This window comes from Phocoena sinus, chromosome 9 (genome assembly GCF_008692025.1).
Source record: "Phocoena sinus isolate mPhoSin1 chromosome 9, mPhoSin1.pri, whole genome shotgun sequence".
Lineage (NCBI taxonomy): Eukaryota > Metazoa > Chordata > Mammalia > Artiodactyla > Phocoenidae > Phocoena > Phocoena sinus.
Genome location: NC_045771.1, coordinates 89,726,612 through 89,746,972, shown reverse-complemented (window position 1 = coordinate 89,746,972; position 20,361 = coordinate 89,726,612). Strand labels below are relative to the sequence as shown.

At 41.6% G+C, this 20,361-nt stretch overlaps 1 non-coding gene across 1 annotated transcript; it reads right to left on the bottom strand.

The window, feature by feature from the left end:
• Positions 1-16,484: 16,484 nt before the first annotated feature.
• Positions 16,485-16,587, bottom strand: LOC116759891. Its single transcript, XR_004351563.1, has one exon. It is a non-coding gene; the product is annotated as a U6 spliceosomal RNA (small nuclear RNA).
• Between the last annotated feature and the right edge of the window lie 3,774 nt (positions 16,588-20,361).

Here is a 20,361-nt window from a genome sequence, read left to right as displayed (position 1 = left end):
ACAGTTAATGGGGTTTTTTAATCCAACTATTTGCTGCTTACAAGAGACATGTCTAAAGTATAAGATGCCAAAAGGATGAAAATATTTTTTTAATTAAACAGTTTACTGAAAATAATTGCTGTTATTTACCTTTAAATCAGAGAACTTGTTTGCTTGGGATTTCTGAACAAGGCGGGCTGAAACTACACATTACATCACTGGGCTCCCAAGCCGTGCCAACCAAGCGTGGCACAAGGAAGAGAGCCTCCCTGCTCTGGCTCAGAGCTGTATTTACCAAGCTTTGGGGATAATATGTACCTCTGGCAAAGAGCTGTCTCCCCTCAGATTATGCTGATGCCCGGGAAGCCACATTTAGGGATGTCAGTGGACGCTCTACTGCAGGAAAAGATGCATCTGAGAAATAGTGCCTCCTGTTTATTTTTGTCCTGAACCCTTTAGCTTCCAATGTTTATATTTTTCAACTCTACTGTCTGTATCTTTGAGCAGTGTTTACATGCATTCCCCTTTGCATCAGTAGGTGCAGTAGGAGAGGGTAGGGTAAGAATTACCTGTGGGGCTTTTCTGAAACATACACTTACTCCTGAACATCTGATACGTTCCTGGATATGACAGTTACAAGTGTCTGTGTAGTTTGTTTCTTGTTTTGTTTTTGTTTGTTTCTAATTTTTTTTTTAGGAGTATAATTGGTTTACAATGTTGTGTTCGTTTCTGCTGTACATGAAGTGAATCAGCTATAAGTATACCTATATCCCCTCCCTTTTGGACCTCCCTCCCACCCCACCCCCATCGCATCCATCTAGGTCGCCAGAGAGCACCAAACTGAGCTCCCTGTGCTGTACAGCAGGTCTGTGTAGTTTGGATAAACCACCAGAGAATTCATAAACACCCATCATCTCTGGTTGAGACTCACTGCTCTATATAAACCACTACACAAATATTGATGCAGAACTATAAGCGCTTTACAAACACCAGCAGTGTCCTTTCTGCTTAGAGAACAAGGCACTGTGAAAGATGGCCAAGAATGGTTCAGTGAGGTTTATACAACTTGACACCACCCTAGCCTGCCTGAGGAAGCAAAGGTCACAGCATTTTTCCTACAGGGAGGAAAGAGGACAATGACTTCAAACCATCTCCATCTAGTAACAGCAAAACATGTCCTTTCGCAAGTGAAATAAAAGCAAAAATAAACAAATGGGACCTAATCAAACTTAGAAGCCTTTGCACAGCAATGGAGACCATAAACGAAACAAGACAACCTACAGAATGGGAGAAAATATTTGCAAATGATGCGACTGAAAAGGGCTTAATTTCCAAAATATACAAACAGCTCATACAGCTCAATAGCAGAAAACAAACAAACCAATTTAAAAATGGGCAGAAGACCGTAATTGACATTTCTCCAAAGAAGACATACAGGTGGCCAGTAGGCACATGAAAAGATGCTCAACATCACTAATTATCGCAGGAATGCAAATCAAATCCACAATGAGGTATCACCTCACATCAGCCAGAATGGTCTACAAATCATCTGTCAATACAGTGGTCATCAGAAAGTCTGCAAATAATAAGTGCTGGAGGGGGTGTAGAGAAAAGGGAACCCTCCTACAGTGTTGGTGGGAATGTAAATTGGTGCAGCCACTGTGGAGAACAGTATGGAGGTTCCTTAAAAAACTAAAACTACAGCTACCATATGATCCAAAAATCCCACTCCTGGGCATATATTCACAGAGAACTCTAATTTGAAAAGATACATGCACCCCAATGTTCATAACAGTACTATTTAAAATAGCCAAGACATGGAAGCAACCTAAATGTCTGTCAACAGATGAATGGACAAAAATGTAATGCACGCACACCCATATACACACACAGACACAATGGGCTATTACTCAGCCAGAATAAAACACTGAAAATGCCATTGGCAGCAACATGGATGGACCTAGAGATGATCATACTAAATGAAGTAAGTCAGAGAAAGACAAATATATGATATCACTTATATGTGGAATCTAAAACATGGTACAAATGAACTTATTTACAAAAGAGAAATAGAGACATAGAAAACAAACTTGTTACCAAAGGGGAAAGGGGGTGGGGGAGGGATGAATTAGGAGCTTGGGATTAGCAGACACCAACTACTATATATAAAATAGGTAAACAAGATCCTGCCATAGAGCACAGGGAACTATATTCAGTACCTTGTAATAAACTATAATGGAAAAGAATCTGAAAAAGAGTAGATGACATATATAAAACAGAATCACTTTGCTGTGCACCTGAAACTAACACAACATTGTAAATCAACTATGCTTCAATTTTTTTTTAACGTTCTTTCCTCTCCTCTTCACATAGGATAACCTGGAAAAAATTAACCTCTAAAGAGGTTTCTAACAAGAATTTCCATGTACAAAAGAGATGTAGGTCTATACTCTGCTATCTGTGTTCTCCACAAGGGGCAAGTAATTGCTGTTGTTACCAAGAAATGACAAAAAGTATTTCTGATCAACAGAATTACAAATGCTGGCCTCATCAGCCAGGACAGCGAGGTGCCCAGCACTCCTCTGGAAATGAGTTTTTCCAACTGCTGGAGGTAGGTGAGGAGAGCTTTCTGCCATTGGGAGTCACTAGCCCATTGAAAAACACAGGATCCCAAAACTCACAAGCAACTTAATTTAGCATTGTGTACGTATGTGTACGTATGTGTACGTGTGTGTGTGTGTGTGTATGTATACGCACAGAGAGGGAGAAATACCTCATTCCCTGTCAGCTAGTTTTGAAACTAGGAACAGAGAACAAAGTAATATGTGTGCCGCAAACAGTTAAAAAGCTATTTCAGTGCCATGTTATATCCAGGGACACATTAACTCTTAATAGGCAAAAAATATAACTCATTGGAATAAATAAATAACTACTTTGGCAGGCCCTTATCTGTTTCCCCACTAGATGCTATGCTCTGTGCTGGCAGGCACAATGCCTGACCTTTTAGCCGTGCATGCATGTCCCAGGGCTAAATTGGGGCCTGACCCCCGGAAGACATTCACCAGGTACCTGCTGAGCGAATGGCGCTTCATAATCCTACAGCACTCACTTCTTCCTCCCTCCATCCCTCACGGTCCAGCCACATCTCACCCCTCCACCTGCCTCTCCTACTCCATGCCCCCAGGTCCTCGTTACCTGGAGCCAAATACTCATGCTTTTTAAGGCAAAAAGGTCAGTGGGAATGGGTCAACCATTCAAGGAGCCCTCATTCATCTGCATCTTGTGGGGAATTCCAGACTAGAATTTCCAGCTGCTTTATGCAAAAAACGGTCAAATGAGATCGTTCCCCAACAGACCCCCAGATTACTACAAGTGGTACAAAGATCTCCGCAGGAATTCACTGGTCAGAAGGCCTGAAATCCCAGGGTAGTCAGAACTCCCTAAATAAAATCTCTGATCCTCCACACCGTAATTTTTGCCTGTTTGTTTTTTTCTTTTTGACAACAACCTTCAGTAAGAAACACATTTCATACTGCAACTCCGTCACGCACATATACGTATGTTACTGAAACCCTTACTTGGTGCAGTGCCCTCTGATACAGCCAAATGTGCTGTTTGGTTATATCCTACTCTACTGGGTTTCTTTAATGCTGGTTCTAGCCCACAGAATTGGGATCTTGAACCACTAATGGTCATGACCTGCAGTTGAAAACCACTGGCCTAAATGGACCCAGTACAGCATCACCCACCCTGGTCTTGTATGCACAAGATCATAGCTCTCCAGGAAGCCCCACATCATGTGGGCTCCTAAGCCAAACTTAGGGGCTCCAACTATAACCAGATGAGCTTCAGGAATGTGGTGAGTAAACAGACTTTCTCACTGTGCCATTTCCTAGGTGAAGAAAGAAAGGAAAACTTCCGCTCGCTAACTCTATGTTATGCTAGGTACTCTATGTTACGCTAGGTACTTTGCGTGAATGGCCTTCCTTAACCCCCTCAGCAGCTCTCTGTGGTAGTCATCATCCCCACTTTGGAGGTGAAACAACTGACGAAAACAAAGAGAAAGTAACCAGCTAGTAAGGAACAGAGTGAGACTTCCAGCCAGGGCTGTGCGACTCCACAAGCCACCATGCTCACCCTACTGACTGCACTACATCAGCCACGACGAAGAGTCCTTCCTTCTTTCCCTCACCCCTGTGCCTGTCCACGTGCAGCATCTCACTCCAGATCTGGCCTGCTGTCATTCCTCCAGGAAGGCCCCTCCAAGAGCCACTCTCCGCCAAACTCTAGACGTACAACTGGCACGTTATTTTTCCACGAGGTTCTGCAGTGCTTGGTCAAGTGTGTGCAGTATGGGTGTGTGTGAATGCGTGCGTGTCTATCGCTCTTCAGCTGCCAGAATCACACACCGGCTTTCCATCAAGCAGCGCCTGCAGGTCTCAGGGCTGTATGTCAGTCTCTATTACTTTTCTTCGGGTGCCTCATCTGACCCAGCTACTTGAGAATGACTAGCTAGGGCATTTCCATCTGTTTTTACTTCCTTCTGACTCTGACCTAGGCTGTTCACTGAGGAGCTGGGAAGGGCTGTATCAACCTCATCAAAACAACTTCTCAGGCAGCTGACTGCCTGCAGATTTGGGACAAGGGGTGAAAAATAAGAAATCATGTGCAGAGCTTTCCAAGTGGGGAAAGAAAGAGCAGGCGATCCAGAAGGTCCACCAGCAATCCAGACAGCTACCTCAGCCAGCTCGGGCTGTGGGTGAAAAGAGGGCAAAGAACATAAAGAGGGAGGTGAGGGCACCCTAACAAATCCGCAACCAACCAACCCCTAAGAGCAAAACCATGAACAGAGCCAGAGGTGGGCTCTCCACCCTGACCTCTTCCTTAAGCTCTCAAAGGTTTTCCAGTGTATGTGGTACCGTGGGAAACTGGGAGCAACCTGTGTAGACTATGCACTTGGAGATCCTGCACTCACACCCCGGTAAAGCGGGCTGAGCCTATTAGACACAGGACAGATCCCTTTGATCGGAATATGTCCTTCCTCAGACTGGAATACTCAAAGCAATCTAACTGCCCAGGTGCCAATTCAGCACATATCCTGATCCAATCTCATTCTTGAAAACTTTTCTAAATCGACTGGTTTAAGAATATGCAGAGAGAATATAGATATACAGAGATATATGGAATATATAGAATATTCAAAGAGATTATACTTAACACTTTCACTCTAAGAGACCCACATTAGGAGTGATAATTAGTACTTTGCAGAAAAACTGTCTTTCAGTTCTTCTATTTGTATGAATTTACACATTTGCTTAAAGAAGCTCTAGCCCGAAAGAACAAATCAGGTCTTTCCAAATAATTTGAACTAGTATTTCTGTTTTGATTTAAGAAGACTAAAAAGAACTAGTTTCTCAGCCTATCTCTGTTTTTCAGAGTAATGTGAGAAAGATAGCATTCTATAGCATAGTCGATGACTTCTTTTTTGTTTCCACAGCTTATCACATATCTGAAGATTTATATGTCTGTGTTCAGAGCTAGCTCCTTTTCAAAAGTTTTTGACACTTAAATAACCCATATATCTATAAGCACATTTCTTAATGAGAATAGTAGCATCTATTCCAAACAAATTTTTAGCATAATCAATGAGCTGCTTCCTATGATAGAATATCAGAATTGAGAAGGAATTCATTTTCACCCCATTCTAAATGAAACCCAAATTTCATTGTTTGTAATATATTTCATTACACCTGAAAATAACAATGTTTAATATCATCAAATATCTATCTAGTCAGTGTGCAAATTTCCTCAATCGTCTTATAATTCTTAAAAGTCTGTTGGAGGGAATTCCTTGGTGGTCCAGTGGTTAGGACTCTGCGCATCCACTGCAGGGGGCCTGGGTTCAAATTCTGGTCAGGGAACTAAGATCTCGCAAGCCACATAGCACAGGGGAGGAAAAAAAAAACAGTCTATTGGAAGCACATATGGAACATTCTTCAGGATAAATCCCATGCTAGGCCACAAAATAAGTCTTGATAAATTTAAGAATACTGAAATAGTGTCAAGCATCTTTTCTGACCACAATGGTATGAAACTAGAAATCAATTACAAGAACAAAAGTAGAAAATTCACAAATATGTGGAGATTAAACAACATGCTACTGAACAAAGAAGAAATCAAAAGAGAAACCAAAAAATATTGTGAGACAAATGAAATTGAAATACAACATATCAAAACTTATAGGATGCAGCAAAAGCAGTTCTAAGAAGGAAGTTCATAGTGATAAATGCCTACATTAAGAAATGAGAAAGATTTCAAATAAACAAAAAGAGAAAGAGAGACAATCGAAAAGAGTGATGAAACTAGGAGTTGGTTTTTGGAAAAGATAAACAAAATAGACACACCTGTAGCCAAACTCACCAAGAAAAGAGAGAGGACTCATATAAATATCAGAAACGAAAGAGGAGACATTACAACTGATAACCACAGGAATACAAAGGATCATAAGAGACTACTACAAACAATTATATGCCAACAAATTGGATAACTTAGAAGAAATGGATGAATTCCTAAAAACATACAACCTACCAAAACTGAATCAGGAAGAAATAGAAATTCTGAACCAACTAATTACTAGCAAGAAGATTGATTTGGTGATCAAAAACCTCCCAACAAAAGAAGTCCAGGACCAGATGGCTTTACTGGTGAATTCTGCAAACATTTAAAGACAAATTAATACCAAACCTTCTCAAACTCTACCAAAAAATAGAGGGGGAGGGAACAATTCCAAACTCATTTTATGAGACCAGTATTACCTTGATACCAAAACCAGACAAGGATACTACAAGAAAAGAAAAGTATAGGCCAATATCCCTGATGAACACAGATGTAAAAATCCTCAACAAAATATTAGCAAACGAAACTCAACAATACATTAAAAAGATCATACACCATGATCAAGTGGGATTTATTCCAGGGATGCAAGGATGGTTCAACATCTGCAAATTAATCAATGTGATACACTGCATTAACAAAATGAAAGATGAAAATCATATGATCATCTCAATAGATGCAGAAAAAGCATTCAACAACATCCTTTCATGATAAAAACTCTCATCAAAGTTGGTATAGAAGGAACATATCTCAACATAATAAAGGCCATATATGACAAATCCATAGCTAGTATTATACACAATGGGAAAAAACTTAAAAGCTCTTCTGCTGTGATCAGGAACAAAATAAGGATGCCCACGCACCACTTTTACTCAGCATGGTACTGGAAATCCTAGCCAGAGCAATTAGGCAAGAAATAAAAGGCAACCAAATCAGAAAGGAAGCAGTAAAACTGTCACTATTTGCAGATGACATGATATTTTATATAGAAAACCCTAAAGACTCCATAAAAAAACTGTTAAAAATAATAAATTCATTAGAGTTGCAAGATACAAAAGTCAATATACAAAAATCAGTATGTTTCTTTACACTAATAATGAACTATCAGAAAGGGAAAATAAGAAAACAATCCATTTACAATTGCATCACAAAGAATAAAATACCTAGCAATAAATTTAGCCAAGGAGGTGAAAAATCTATACTCTGAAAACTGTAAGACATTGATGAAAGAAATTGAGGAAGACACAAATAAATGGAAAGAACATCTGTGCTCATGGACTGGAAGAATTTGTATTATTAAAATAGTCATACTACCCAGTGATCTATAGATTCAATGCAATTCCTATCAAAATTCCAATGGCATTTTTTCATAGAAATAGAACAAATAACCCTAAAATTCAGATGGAACCTTGAAAGACTCTGAGTAGCCAAAGCAACATTGAGAAAGAATAACAAAGCTAGAGGCATCACACTGCTTGCCTTAAAACTATATTAGAGGGGCTTCCCTGGTGGCGCAGTGGTTAAGAATCCGCCTGCCAATGCAGTCGACATGGGTTCAAGTCCTGGTCCGGGAAGATCCCACATGCTACGGAGCAACTAAGCCTGTGCACCACAACTACTGAGCCTGTGCTCTAGAGCCTGTGAGCCACAAATGCTGAAGCCTGCGCACCTAGAGCCCATGCTCCGCAACAAGAGAAGCCACCGCGATGAGAAGCTCGCGCACCGCGACAAAGAGTAGCCCCTGCTCAGCACAACTAGAGAAAGCCAGTGCACAGCAACGAAGACCCAACACAGCCAAAAGTAAATAAATAAAATAAATAAATTTATTAAAAAATAAAGTGAGATTTATTTTTAAAAACTATATTGTAAAGCTATAGTAATCAAAACAGGATGGTATTGGCATAAAAAGAGACACATAGATCAGTGGAACAGAATAGAGAGCACGAATATAAACCCATGCATATATGGTCAATTAATTTATTACAAAGGAGCCAAGAACACTCATTGAGGAAAGGATATTCTCTTCAATAAGTGGTATTGAGAACATTGGACAGCCATGTGCAAAAGAATGAAACTAGGCTACTATCTTCAACCATACACAAAATCAACTAAAATGGATTAAAGACTTGAACATAAAGCCTGAAACCACAAAGCTCCTGGAAGAAAACATAAGCTCCCTGACGATGGTCTTAGAAATAATTTTTTGGATTTGACACCAAAAGCAAAGGCAACAAAAAGCAAAAAGTCTACAAAAGCAAATATAAACAAGTGGGACTACATCAAACTAAAAAGTTGCTGCACAGCAAAGGAAACCATCAACAAAATAAAAAGACAATCTAAAGAATAGGAGAAAATATTTTCAAATCACATATCCTATAAGGGTTAATACCCCAACTATATAAAGAACTCATATAACTCAGTAGTAAACAAACAAACAAACCCCAAACAATCTGATTTTTAAAATGGCAGATGATCTGAATAGACATTTTCCCAAAGACATACAGAGGCTCAACAGGTGCATGAAAAGGTGCTCAACATCACTAATCAGGGAAATGCAAATCAAAACCACAATGAGATATCACCTCACACCTGTGAGAATGGCTATTATCAAAAAGATTAGAAATAATAAGTGTTGGTTAGGATGTGGAGAAAAGGGAACACTGGTGCACTGTTGGTGGAAATGTAAATTGGTACAGCCACTATGGAAAACAATATGGAGGTTCCTTTAAAAACTAAAAATAGAACTACCATATGATCCAGCAATTCCACTCCTGGGTATATATCCAAAGAAAACAAAAACATTAATTTGAAAAAGTATATGCACCCCACTGTTCACAGCATTATTTACAATTGCCAAGATATGGAAGCAACCTAAGTATACATCAACAGATGAATAGCTAAAGAAGATGTGATATCCCCATCCCCCCCCCCCCACACACACAATGGAATATTACTCAGACATAAAAACGAATGAAATTTTGCCATTTACAACATGGATGGACCTGGAGTGTATAAATGCTAGGTGAAATAAGTCAGAAAGAGAAAGACAAATACTGTATGTCATTTCTTATGTGTGGAATCTAAAAAAATAAAACAAACGAATGTAACAAAACAGAAATGGACTAATACAGAACAAACTAGTGGTTACCAGCAGGGAGAGGAAAGGGGGGAGAGGCAAGATGGGGTAAGAGATTAAGAGGTACAAACTACTATGTATACAATAAATAAGCTACAAGGATATATTGTACAGCACAGGGAATATAGCCAATACTTTATAATAACTTTAAATGGACTATAGTCTATAAAAATACTGAATCACTGTGTTGTACCCTGCAACTAATATAATATTTTAAATCAACTATATTTCAAGAAAGCAAAAATATATAAAAATAAATAAAATGAATTATATGTGTTTATTTGCTCTTGTATTCAGTATAGTTTAATCTTTATTTCTGAAATGATTTTAAGTTACCTATACTTGTCTGAGGTAGTTTTGTCACCTTTATTTTCATATATTCCTATTTTTCCAAATACTTCATGTATGAGTTTCTGTACCTTTGATTTATGTTGTTCTTCCACGCTTCTATCATTTTCTTATTTCATTTTAGCTTTTTTAAAATTTAGCTTAGTTTTCATCTCTTTCGTGACCATGTCCTTCTTGTGTGCTTTCATCATCTGAAGGAACGTTATTCTGCTCCTTATATTTTTTTCTTATAAGAACTTTGTATGGACATTGACCACAGTCTTTTCCAGTTGCTCCTATTTACGTGAAATGAATTTTCCTTTTACTCTCACAAAGGGTGGTTGCCAATAATCATTTTTCTAGCCTCACAGCTCCAGAGCTCATTTTGTTCTTTTGGAATAAGGAATATGGCCTTAATACTTTCTAAATTATGCTCCTTAATACTTTCTAAATTATTTCTTACCCTCACCCATTTTTTCTGCATTCCCTCTTTCCTTTGTCCCTATTTTCCTTTTTCTGCTCAATTTTGATCCTACTCCCAGTACTTTTTCCTCAGTGTGAAAGAAAGCTTAGTAGGAGAAGAAAAAGAAGGTGCAGCAGTGATTTATGTAGCCCATAAAGCCTACTATACTTACTCTATGGCCCTTGAGAAACCAATTTGCTAACCTCTACTCCAGAGCAACTTTTTCTCTGGAGGGTTCCTCCACATTCCATATAGTCTAGGTGGTGCTGTCAATCACAGTGCACCAACACAGCAGTGAGATGGGACCCAAGCAGGGGTAATAAATGGAGTCTTCCATAGAATTAATAAGCAGACATTAGAAGAGAGGTCTTTCTATTAGGGTACTTGGCTAGGGGTTTGTGAATCTCAGGCCACTTGTGGACACTGCTTTTAGCCGCATGGAGAAAGCCTATGTCCAAGGAGAGAAAAGAAGGCTCAGATTATGAAGGAAGTTGGGGTGATTCGAATCCTCTGAATCAAGCTGACACAGCTGCATCCCTGGACTTTCCAGTTCCATGAGCCGATAAATTCACTTTTCTGCTTGAGCTCATTTGAGGTAGACTCTGATATTGCAACCCCAAAAGCCCCAGGCTAACACAGTTACATGCATGAAGACACATGTACATGGCCACTTAAAGGATTTTTCTCAAATTTATTCACTCCTCTTGTTTTTCTTGGGGTTTTTTTGTTTTGTTTTTATCTGGAAGAGGATTAAAGACAAAAAAGCTTAACAAGGGATGAAAGAGAAATTACTTTGTGAGCAATAGAATTCCTTAGCTAAGATTCTGTAAATTAGTCTATATGTTTTAAAAGTATGCAATAGGGACTTCCCTAGTGGTGCAGTGGTTAAGGCTCCGCCTGCCAATGCAGTGGACACAGGTTCGATCCCTGGTCCAGGAAGATCCCACATGCCACAGAGCAACTAAGCCCGTGTGCCACAGCTACTGAGCCTGAGCCCTAGAGCCCACGAGCCACAGCTACTGAGCCCACATGCCACAACTACTGAAGCCCATGCATCTAGAGCCCATGCTCTGCAACAAGAGAAGCCACCACAATAAGAAGTCTTCCCACCACAATGAGGAGTAGCCCCTGCTCGCTGAAACTAGAGAAAGCCCACGCGCAGCAACAAAGACCCAACGCAGCCAAAAATAAATAATTTTTTTTTTTTAAGTATGTAATAGGGCTTCCCTGGTGGCGCAGTGGTTGAGCCCACCTGCCGATGCAGGGGACGCGCGTTCATGCCCTGGTCCGGGAAGATCGCACATGCCGCGAAGCGGCTGGGCCAGTGAGCCATGGCCGCTGAGCCTGCGCGTCCGGAGCCTGTGCTCCGCAACGGGAGAGGCCACAACAGTGAGAGGCCCGCGTACAGCAAAAAAAAAAAGTATGCAATAAATAAGTTCAACTTATGGTTTATAACTAAAATGAAGGGAATTAATTGGGTTAGTGAGAACAACTAACAGCACAAGGGCCAATGCTGACACAGTTTGAATTTAAAAATATAAAAGACTATTTTGTGGAATGGAGCCTATCAGAATCATCAGTGGAGTTTTTAAAAAACAGATTTTGAAAGGTTAGGCCAAGGACCTACTGCAGTAACCCTGATAAATAGAAAAGTTTGAGAATGACTGATCTCATACGGGCACCTTAATCTTTTAAAAATTATGTATATTTTATATTTTGCTTACTTTAGGGTTTTTTTTTTAATGATAAAGTTTCAAATTCCTTAGTTCTGTCATCTCTAAATATACATTCATACCACTACCAGGTGGTTTCACCAATGCTACGTAACAAGTTTTCAGCTGATTACACGTAGAGGTAATAAAGACTTGGGTAAACTTTGTAGATTTTTATACCAAGGTCAGGTCCCAGACAAAAATTAGCAATCACTAGGGTATCAGAGAGGCACCGAGCAAACATGGAAGATTCGTTAAGAGGTTTTATGATACTATCAGAGCAACAGTCTCCTTATCTTGAATAAGAGAGTGAACCAAAATCTGACCCAGATAAATAATTTAGGAATGGCTTTAACTAGCTCCTGATGTGATTCTCCAGATACTAAAGTCATGCGTGTGTAAGCATGACAGATGCGAAGCCCTTGGGCTCTTGAAAGCAACCTCTCTTCTCTCTTCATTAGAGTGGCTGAAAAGACCACCAGATGCTCTCTTAGACACTAGAGCGACAAGAAGCCCAGGATGGCTGCAAAGTCACCCTGCAAACCCAAGGATGAAATAACGCTCAGTGGTTCCACGGGAAGGACCCAACTGGCCATCAGTGCTACCAAGTGGGAGTCTCTGAGCCACATCCACGAGGGAGGGCCCATTCAGTTCTATTGGTAAGTGCACTGTAGTCTGTCCACACAGAGTTCTGTTGTCCTACTTCACGCCAGAAGAAAGATGTGTGAGAAAGAGGGCCAGCCAGGAAGATACAAACCCCTATTATTTTCTTTTGGGATTTTTTTTTAACAAAAGAACTCATTTCTGTACCTTTTTTCTTAAAGTCTCTGAAATCAAAGGGAGCTAGCTCTTGATACAGATGAGGGAGGGGATCAAAAGGATGCCAGTCATCCTGTGTTTTGCTTAAATTGTTCCAAAACAGTGAATGCACTTCTCCCAGGTTTGATCTTCTAAGAACTGAATTTGGCCATTTCCCAGACAGCTCTAGAAGTTGGCTAACAATCATAACTTGGGTCACAGGTTGGAAATCATTCTTTTTTTTTTTTTTGGAAATAATTCTTTGAATAACCCTCCTGGCTTTCCTACACATCCTGTCCCCAACCACTTCCTATAAGCTCAGGGTGACTTGCAGCAAAAGGTTTTCATTTACTTCTGCTGTTAACCCAGCCTAGAAAGAGGAACTCCTGCCAGGCCCTTTATAGTAGCAGCAGCAGCAGTAGTTACTAGCAACGACAACAACAAAAATTGACAAATACTATCACCTTTGATTTCACAGCAGTCCCATGAGGGAAGGTAAGTACTATGATCTTTTTTTAAAAATAAATTTATTTATTTTATTTATTTATTTTTGGCTGCACTGGGTCTTCATTTCTGTGTGCGGGCTTTCTCTAGTTGCCCCAAGCGGGGGTTACTCTTCTCTTGCAGAGCACGGGCTCTAGGCGCTTGGGCTTCAGCAGTTATGGCACACGGGCTCAGCAGTTGTGGCTCGTGGGCTCTAGAGTGCAGGCTCAGTAGTTGTGGCTCGCAGGCTTTGTTGCTCCATGGCATGTGGGATCTTCCCGGACCAGGGCTCAAACCTGTGTCCCCTGCATTGGCAGGTGGATTCTTAACCGCTGCGCCACCAGGGAAGCCCCCAGTACTATGGTCTTCTGAGATTCAGAAAAGTGAAGCTAGACAGGAAGAAAGCAGGCCCTTTAAATTCAAGTCTTTTAGCTGTAACTCACTTCAAGGATGTGGACCCTGATGTTCAAAGAGGTTATATCACCTACCCGAGTTACCTCAACTAATTAGTCACAGACCCTGAAGTTGACTGGTTAAATAACTAGCAGAACCAGAGAAAACTACTTCTCAAATGTTACGAGGAGTCTGAACCTGCGTAGCTGGTGTTGCTTCCAAGGTCTTCCCATGGGAGATGCAATGGCTTCATTCTGTCACACTCTAGAGAGCTCACTGGCGACAGAATGGGGAAACGGATTTTAAATTGACATAAGAAAGAGATATCTAATATACTTGAAAAGTGGAGAGATGGTCATGCCCAGCCTAAAAATATAGGCCGTTCAAGGAGACCCAAGCCACCTCTGGGCTCAGAAAACATCTCAGGTCCCTTCCAGGCCCAAAGTTTCTGAGTCCCTGGAAAAGCGGGGAGGAAGAAGAGAGGCTTTGAAAGCAGACGTCATGATTCAGTGAGAATGATGGCTGCATTTTTACTCTGCATGGTGAATGAAGAACAGATATTCCCTTATTTTCTGAGATCCAGGTAGGGCGATGAAGGAGAATGGAGTAAGAATTAATGCAACGAGAGCTGGAGACACAAAAGAATGAGGGGAACAAGCAAGTAGGGAGGAGAAGAAAAAAAAGGAACGCGTAAAATTTCCTCAGAGGGAAGCATTTGAAAGGACACTGCATCTCAAACCCGATAATACCTGACAAACTCAACTTCAGGTATTCCAGAGAAATAAAAAAATGGTATCACCTAATTGAAAAAATTCAAAACCCTATTTTTAGTCCACTTCTTCATTCCTTCCATACAGAAATATTTAACCACATATTGTGATTGCTGTTATGGGCTGGCAGAATTGTGTCCTCCAAAAAAGATATGTTGAAATCCTAACTCCTAGTACCTCAGCGTGAGACCTTACTTGGAAATAAGGTCTTTACAAGGGTAATCAAGTAAAAATGAGGTCATTAGGGTGGGCCTAATCCAATATGACCAGTGTCTTTATAAAAAGGGAAATGTGGGCATAGAGACAGAGACACACAGGGAGAATGCCACATGAAAATGAAGGCAGTGGGCTTCCCTGGTGGCGCAGTGGTTGAGAGTTCGCCTGCCGATGCGGGGGACACGGGTTCGTGCCCCGGTCCGGGAGGATCCCATATGCCGCGGAGCGGCTGGGCCCGTGAGCCATGGCCGCTGAGCCTGCGCGTCCGGAGCCTGTGCTCCGCAACGGGAGAGGCCACAACAGTGAGAGGCCCGCGTACCGCAAAAGAGAAAGAAAGAAAGAAAATGAAGGCAGAGAAGACAGAACGCCAAGGACTGCTGGTAAGCCACGAGCAGCTAGGAGAGGAGTGTGAGACAGGTTCTCCTTCAAAGCTCTCACAGGAGCCAACCCTGCAGACACCTTGATCTTGGACTTCTAGCCTCCAGAACTATGAAACTATAAATTTCCATTGTTCAAGCCACCCAGTTCCTGGTACTTTTGTTATAGTCTCCCTAGCAAACTAACAGAACTGGCTCTTCTGAGTTTCACCTTTCCTGGACACACACTTTCCAGTAAAGGTCTGGAGTGCTCTGAAATTGTGAAGCTCAAAAGCAAGTTAGAGGGCTTCCCTGGTGGCGCAGTGGTTGAGAGTCCGCCTGCCGATGCAGGGGACATGGGTTCGTGCCCCGGTCCGGGAGGATCCCACATGCCGTGGCAGCGGCTGGGCCCGTGGGCCATGGCCGCTGAGCCTGCGTGTCTGGAGCCTGTGCTCCACAACGGGAGAGGCCACAGCAGTGAGAGGCCCGCGTATAGCAAAAAAAAAAAAAAAAAAAAAAGCTAGAGCAGGAACTAATCATAGAGGTCATTGAGTACAACTTTTGCTTCACAACAAGAAAATCAAAATCCAGGAAGGGTGAGTGACTTGCCCATGTTTTCACAGTGGCAGAACCATGACTAAAGCCCAGGCATCCTGAATTTTTTTTTTTAATAGATTTTGTTTTTTATTTATTTTTTGGCTGCGTTGGGTCTTCGTTGTTGTGCGCGGGCTTTCTCTAGTTGCGGCGAGCGGGGGCTACTCTTCGTTGCAGTGCGAGGGCTTCTCATTGCCGTGGCTTCTCTTGTTGCGGAGCACAGGATCTAGGCACACAGGTTTCAGTAGTTGCGGCACGTGGGCTTCAGTAGTTGTGGCTTGTGGGCTCTAGAGCACAGGCTCAGTAGTTGTGGTACACAGACTTAGCTGCTCTACAGCATGTAGAATCTTCCTGGACCAGGGCTCGAACCCGTGTCCCCTGCGTTGGCAAGCAGATTCTTAACCACTGCACCACCAGGGATGCCCCAATATCATCATTTTGATTTTATAAATAAGAAACAGGCTCAGAGAAGTTAGGTGTCTTGTCCAAGGTCACACAGCTAGGAAGTGGCAGAGTTAGGCTTTGAACCCAGCTGATATCCAGGTTGGCTCTTTCCACTACTTTGTATTTATACCAGGGTGTGCACATTGCTGCCTGCATGTGGGTTTTGACATTTGCTATTTTTTTGGCTGTAATTGATTTCATCAGTGTAATTGCATGACTTTTACTTTATGACATCTTTATCCAACCCTCCATCCCTTACAGCCATGTCTGTTTTATTTTATAAATTGTGGCAAAATATTCATAACCTAAAACTTACCATTTAACCATTTTAAGTGCGCAGTTCTCTGGCATTAAGGGCATTCTCATTATTGTACAACCATTCACTGCTATCCATCTCCAGAACGTTTTCATCACCCCTGAAAAAATACAGGATGTTTCCCGCGTTGCTGTGTCATCCTTGCACACGGGCCACACTACTTGTCTCTGTATTATTCCATGTGCTGCCCAAGTGAGCACAGTGGGCGTTCGACTCAGCCGCTGGTTTTCTAATTCTTGGCTCCTCTCCAATTTTTCTTTCTTCTTTTTCTTTCTGTGACCTGCTGCCTTCTGCTCAGTAATGAAACGGACTGTCCTATTCATACATGTGCCTGTTCAGAGTCCCGAGCCAGACGAAGGAGAAAGCAATGTGATTGTCTGTAAAATGGCCTGGCTTGGACCCTGCCTCACCAATCCCCAGGAGTGAACAAGGAACGAGGAAAAGATTCGCAAACTGCCTAATTCAAATCTGAATCAGTTAGTGACTCTGATTTGCTCTACTTTGGGATCACTGAGGTGAGACTCAGAGCACTGCCCAGTGCTAGGGCTGGAGGAAGAGATGGGGTTCATCAGGTCTGTGCCCCCCTTGATTCACAGGTAAGACCAGTGAGGATCCAACAGGCAGGACTCGGGACCCTACCCAGAGCTCCCTCCACCTTGACATCTGCTGGCAAGTCTCACCCAATACCCTCCCTTTTCCTCTTAAGTCTATTTGAAAGCCTTTCTCTCCCTAAAAGGCAAAAGTCTACTTAAAAGCCTCAAGCCCCATCAGCTTCTCACACAGGCCATTGATCCCTCTGCCCCACAGGCCCAGTGCTAGGGTGCTACGAGAAGACCTTTAAAAAAATGACACTGTCGTGGATGCTGTGTTTTGCTAACTAGATCCCCACGTCAGGACAACAGGGTTGTTTCCCCAGCTGCTAGGAACATCGTTGGCTAAAGCCCTCAGCTGCTGGCTCTCTCTGGACAGTCCCCTCCCAGGGCAGATGGCAGCCTGCATCCAGCGACCGGCGCCCCAAACCGGACAGCATGAAGACCATCCTTGCTCCAAGCTCTCTATGCGGCTGCTGAGGCGGGTTGTGACAACCCTACAGCCCAGCCTCTGTCCAGTGTGGCTCCTTCCCCTCCCCCATGGGTGCTAGCCCAGCATCTCCTCTAATAAACCTCCCACACACTAATCACTCATCAGAGCCTGCCACCAGAAGCCAACAGGCCACAGCCCCGAAATAAAAACAACGAGGAGGTTGTAGCTAATAAATGTTTAAAGGACAGTTTACAGATGCCACTTAAGTCAACTCCATTAATTATCCCCTTTCATATTATGAGCATCTAAAGTGTCATTACCTCGAATAATAATCTGTAGCTTACAAGTTCTCAGTTTACGTAAATTCCCAGCCTCTATGTAGTAGTTGCAGAGAAACCTTAGCTAATGGTAAATTATGATTTATTGATTTATTTTGGCTTGCAGGATCCTAGTTCCCCAACCAGGACCACTGCAGTGAAAGCACCAAGTGCTAACCACTGAACCACCAGGGAATTCCAAATAATGGTAAATTAAAGGCAGAACTTACAGCCAAATACTTTCAAAGACAAAATTATTAGATTGAATATGAAATTGCTAATGTGTGACTGCTCTGGGGGTCTGTAAAAATGGTAATTTCCTATGGTTCAACGTAATATCCTGTCAAAAATGTTTACCAAAAAATTATATTTAATTTGGGATGTAGATGTATTCTAACGAGTTTGCCTTCCAACAGGAAGCATGTACGAGCTATGAAGATGTTAAAAATGGCCTCGCCCTTTGGAATATAGATGCTACAAGCAGAACATAGAGATGAAAGTCAAGATAATGCCAAGATCTGGGAGCAAAGAAAGGAAACTGACCCACAGACCTACGTGTCACTCTATGACTCATGGTCCAGTTTGAAGTACTCACTGCCTCTCGGGGTTTCATCCTCACTACCACCTCCCATGTCCTCTCTCCATTTTCTCCTTTCCCTTTCTATTCTCACTCTCTCTGCTAGAGGCCTTCCTCGTCTGCAGGAAAGCATGGCAAGGAGAAGAATCTATGGTTTAAGGGGAGGAAACACATTTTGTGCTAGTCTCTCTCCTTTCCATGAAAGACTTTTTCATGATGATACCAACATTGAGAGTTTCCTATGTTCATTACCCTTTCAGGCCCTTATGACAATTCCCCAAATCTCTACAAATAAATGAGCTGATTCACTTCTCCAAAAATGCTTTGTCCCCACAAATACTTATTCATGGGAAGAGGCTCTGAGGTTAGTCTGTTCCTCGCAGACTATTTTGTTTATTGATTACTTTATTGTGCTGATTCGACATTAGTAAGCATTTGGGCCTCTGATTTATACTTTATGCAACTTTGAAAGTCTAATGATTGGTACAGAGAACTCAAGGCTCTTGCGATGTGGGTTCCCATCACCATGCTTACCCGAACCTGGACCAGCTGCCTCCCCTTCTCCCTCACCCCATGTGGGGTGCCCATGAGAGTGCAGGGATCAAGGGGCACAGGGCCAAGAGGCTCTCATCTGCCCAGGACACCCTCCAGGACCTGGTGGAGGCACCCTGAGGCTGGGTGAGACAGGCCAGAGGAAGAGGAACAGGATAGAGGCCTAGGCCTGGTCCTTGAGAAACTAAAATCTTGTAGGCAGGAGCATTCAACAAGAAAACCTACACCTGCTATCAGTAAGTAGGTGAGGTCCTTTAAAAAAAAAATGAGTCTGCAAGTGTGAAGGCAATGATTGGTGGAAAGTGGGGCATCAAGAAGGAAACTATACACACACACACACACACACACACACACACACCATGCCAATCCCACAACCCAAAGATAACTGCTGTAAATATTTCTTTAATGTTGAATCATTATGTTGTATACCTGAAACTAATAGAATGTTGTATGTCAAATATACTTCAATAAAAAAATAAAATTTCTAAAAACTTCTCTCATTTCGTTTTGCTTGGAGTTAGCAGAAAAAAAGTGAACTGAAACTAGAGGAGTGGCTGAATTTTATACATATATATATATATATTTCTTCAAAACAAGACCTATTAGTTACTAAGGAACACTTCAAAAAGATTACGAAAATATGAGACTGACATTAAGGTTAATGGGTATTTTTTTAAGCTTATGCTTCTTCATGTCCATAAGTTTAAGTTTCCAGATGCTGAGCTTAAATGACTGTCCAATCAAAATCCAAAGTCCTCAGGCTCCCTGACTTCAGACTATATGACAAAGCTACAGTCATCAAAACAGTATGGTACTGGCACAAAAACAGAAATATAGATCAGTGGAACAGGATAGAAAGTCCACAGATAAACCCACACATCTGTGTTCACCTAACCTATGACAAAGGAGGCAAGAATATACAATGAAGAAAAGACAGTCTCTTCAATAAGTAGTCCTGGGAAAACTGAACAGCTACATGTAAAAGAATGAAATTAGAACATTCTCTAACACTATACACAAAAATAAACTCAAAATGGATTAAAGACCTAAATGTAAGACCTGATACTATAAAACTCTAACAGGAAAACATAGGCAGAACAATCTCTGACATAAATCACAGCAACATCTTTTTTGATGCACCTCCTAATGAAAATAACAAAAATAAACAAATGGGACCTAATTAAACTTAAAAGCTTTTGCACAGCAAAGGAAGCCATAAACAAAATAACAAGACAACCCACAGAATGGGAGAAAATATCTGCAAACGAAGCTACCGACAAGGGATTAATCTCCAAAATATACAAACAGCTCATGTACTCAATATCAAAAAAAAAAAAATCAAAAAATCGGCAGAAAATCGAAACAGACATTGCTCCAAAGAAGACATACAGATGGCCAAGAGGCACATGAAAAGATGCTCGACATCACTAATTATTAGAGAACTGCAAATCGAAACTACTATGAGGTATCACCTCACACCAGTCAGAATGGCCATCATCAAAAAATCTACAG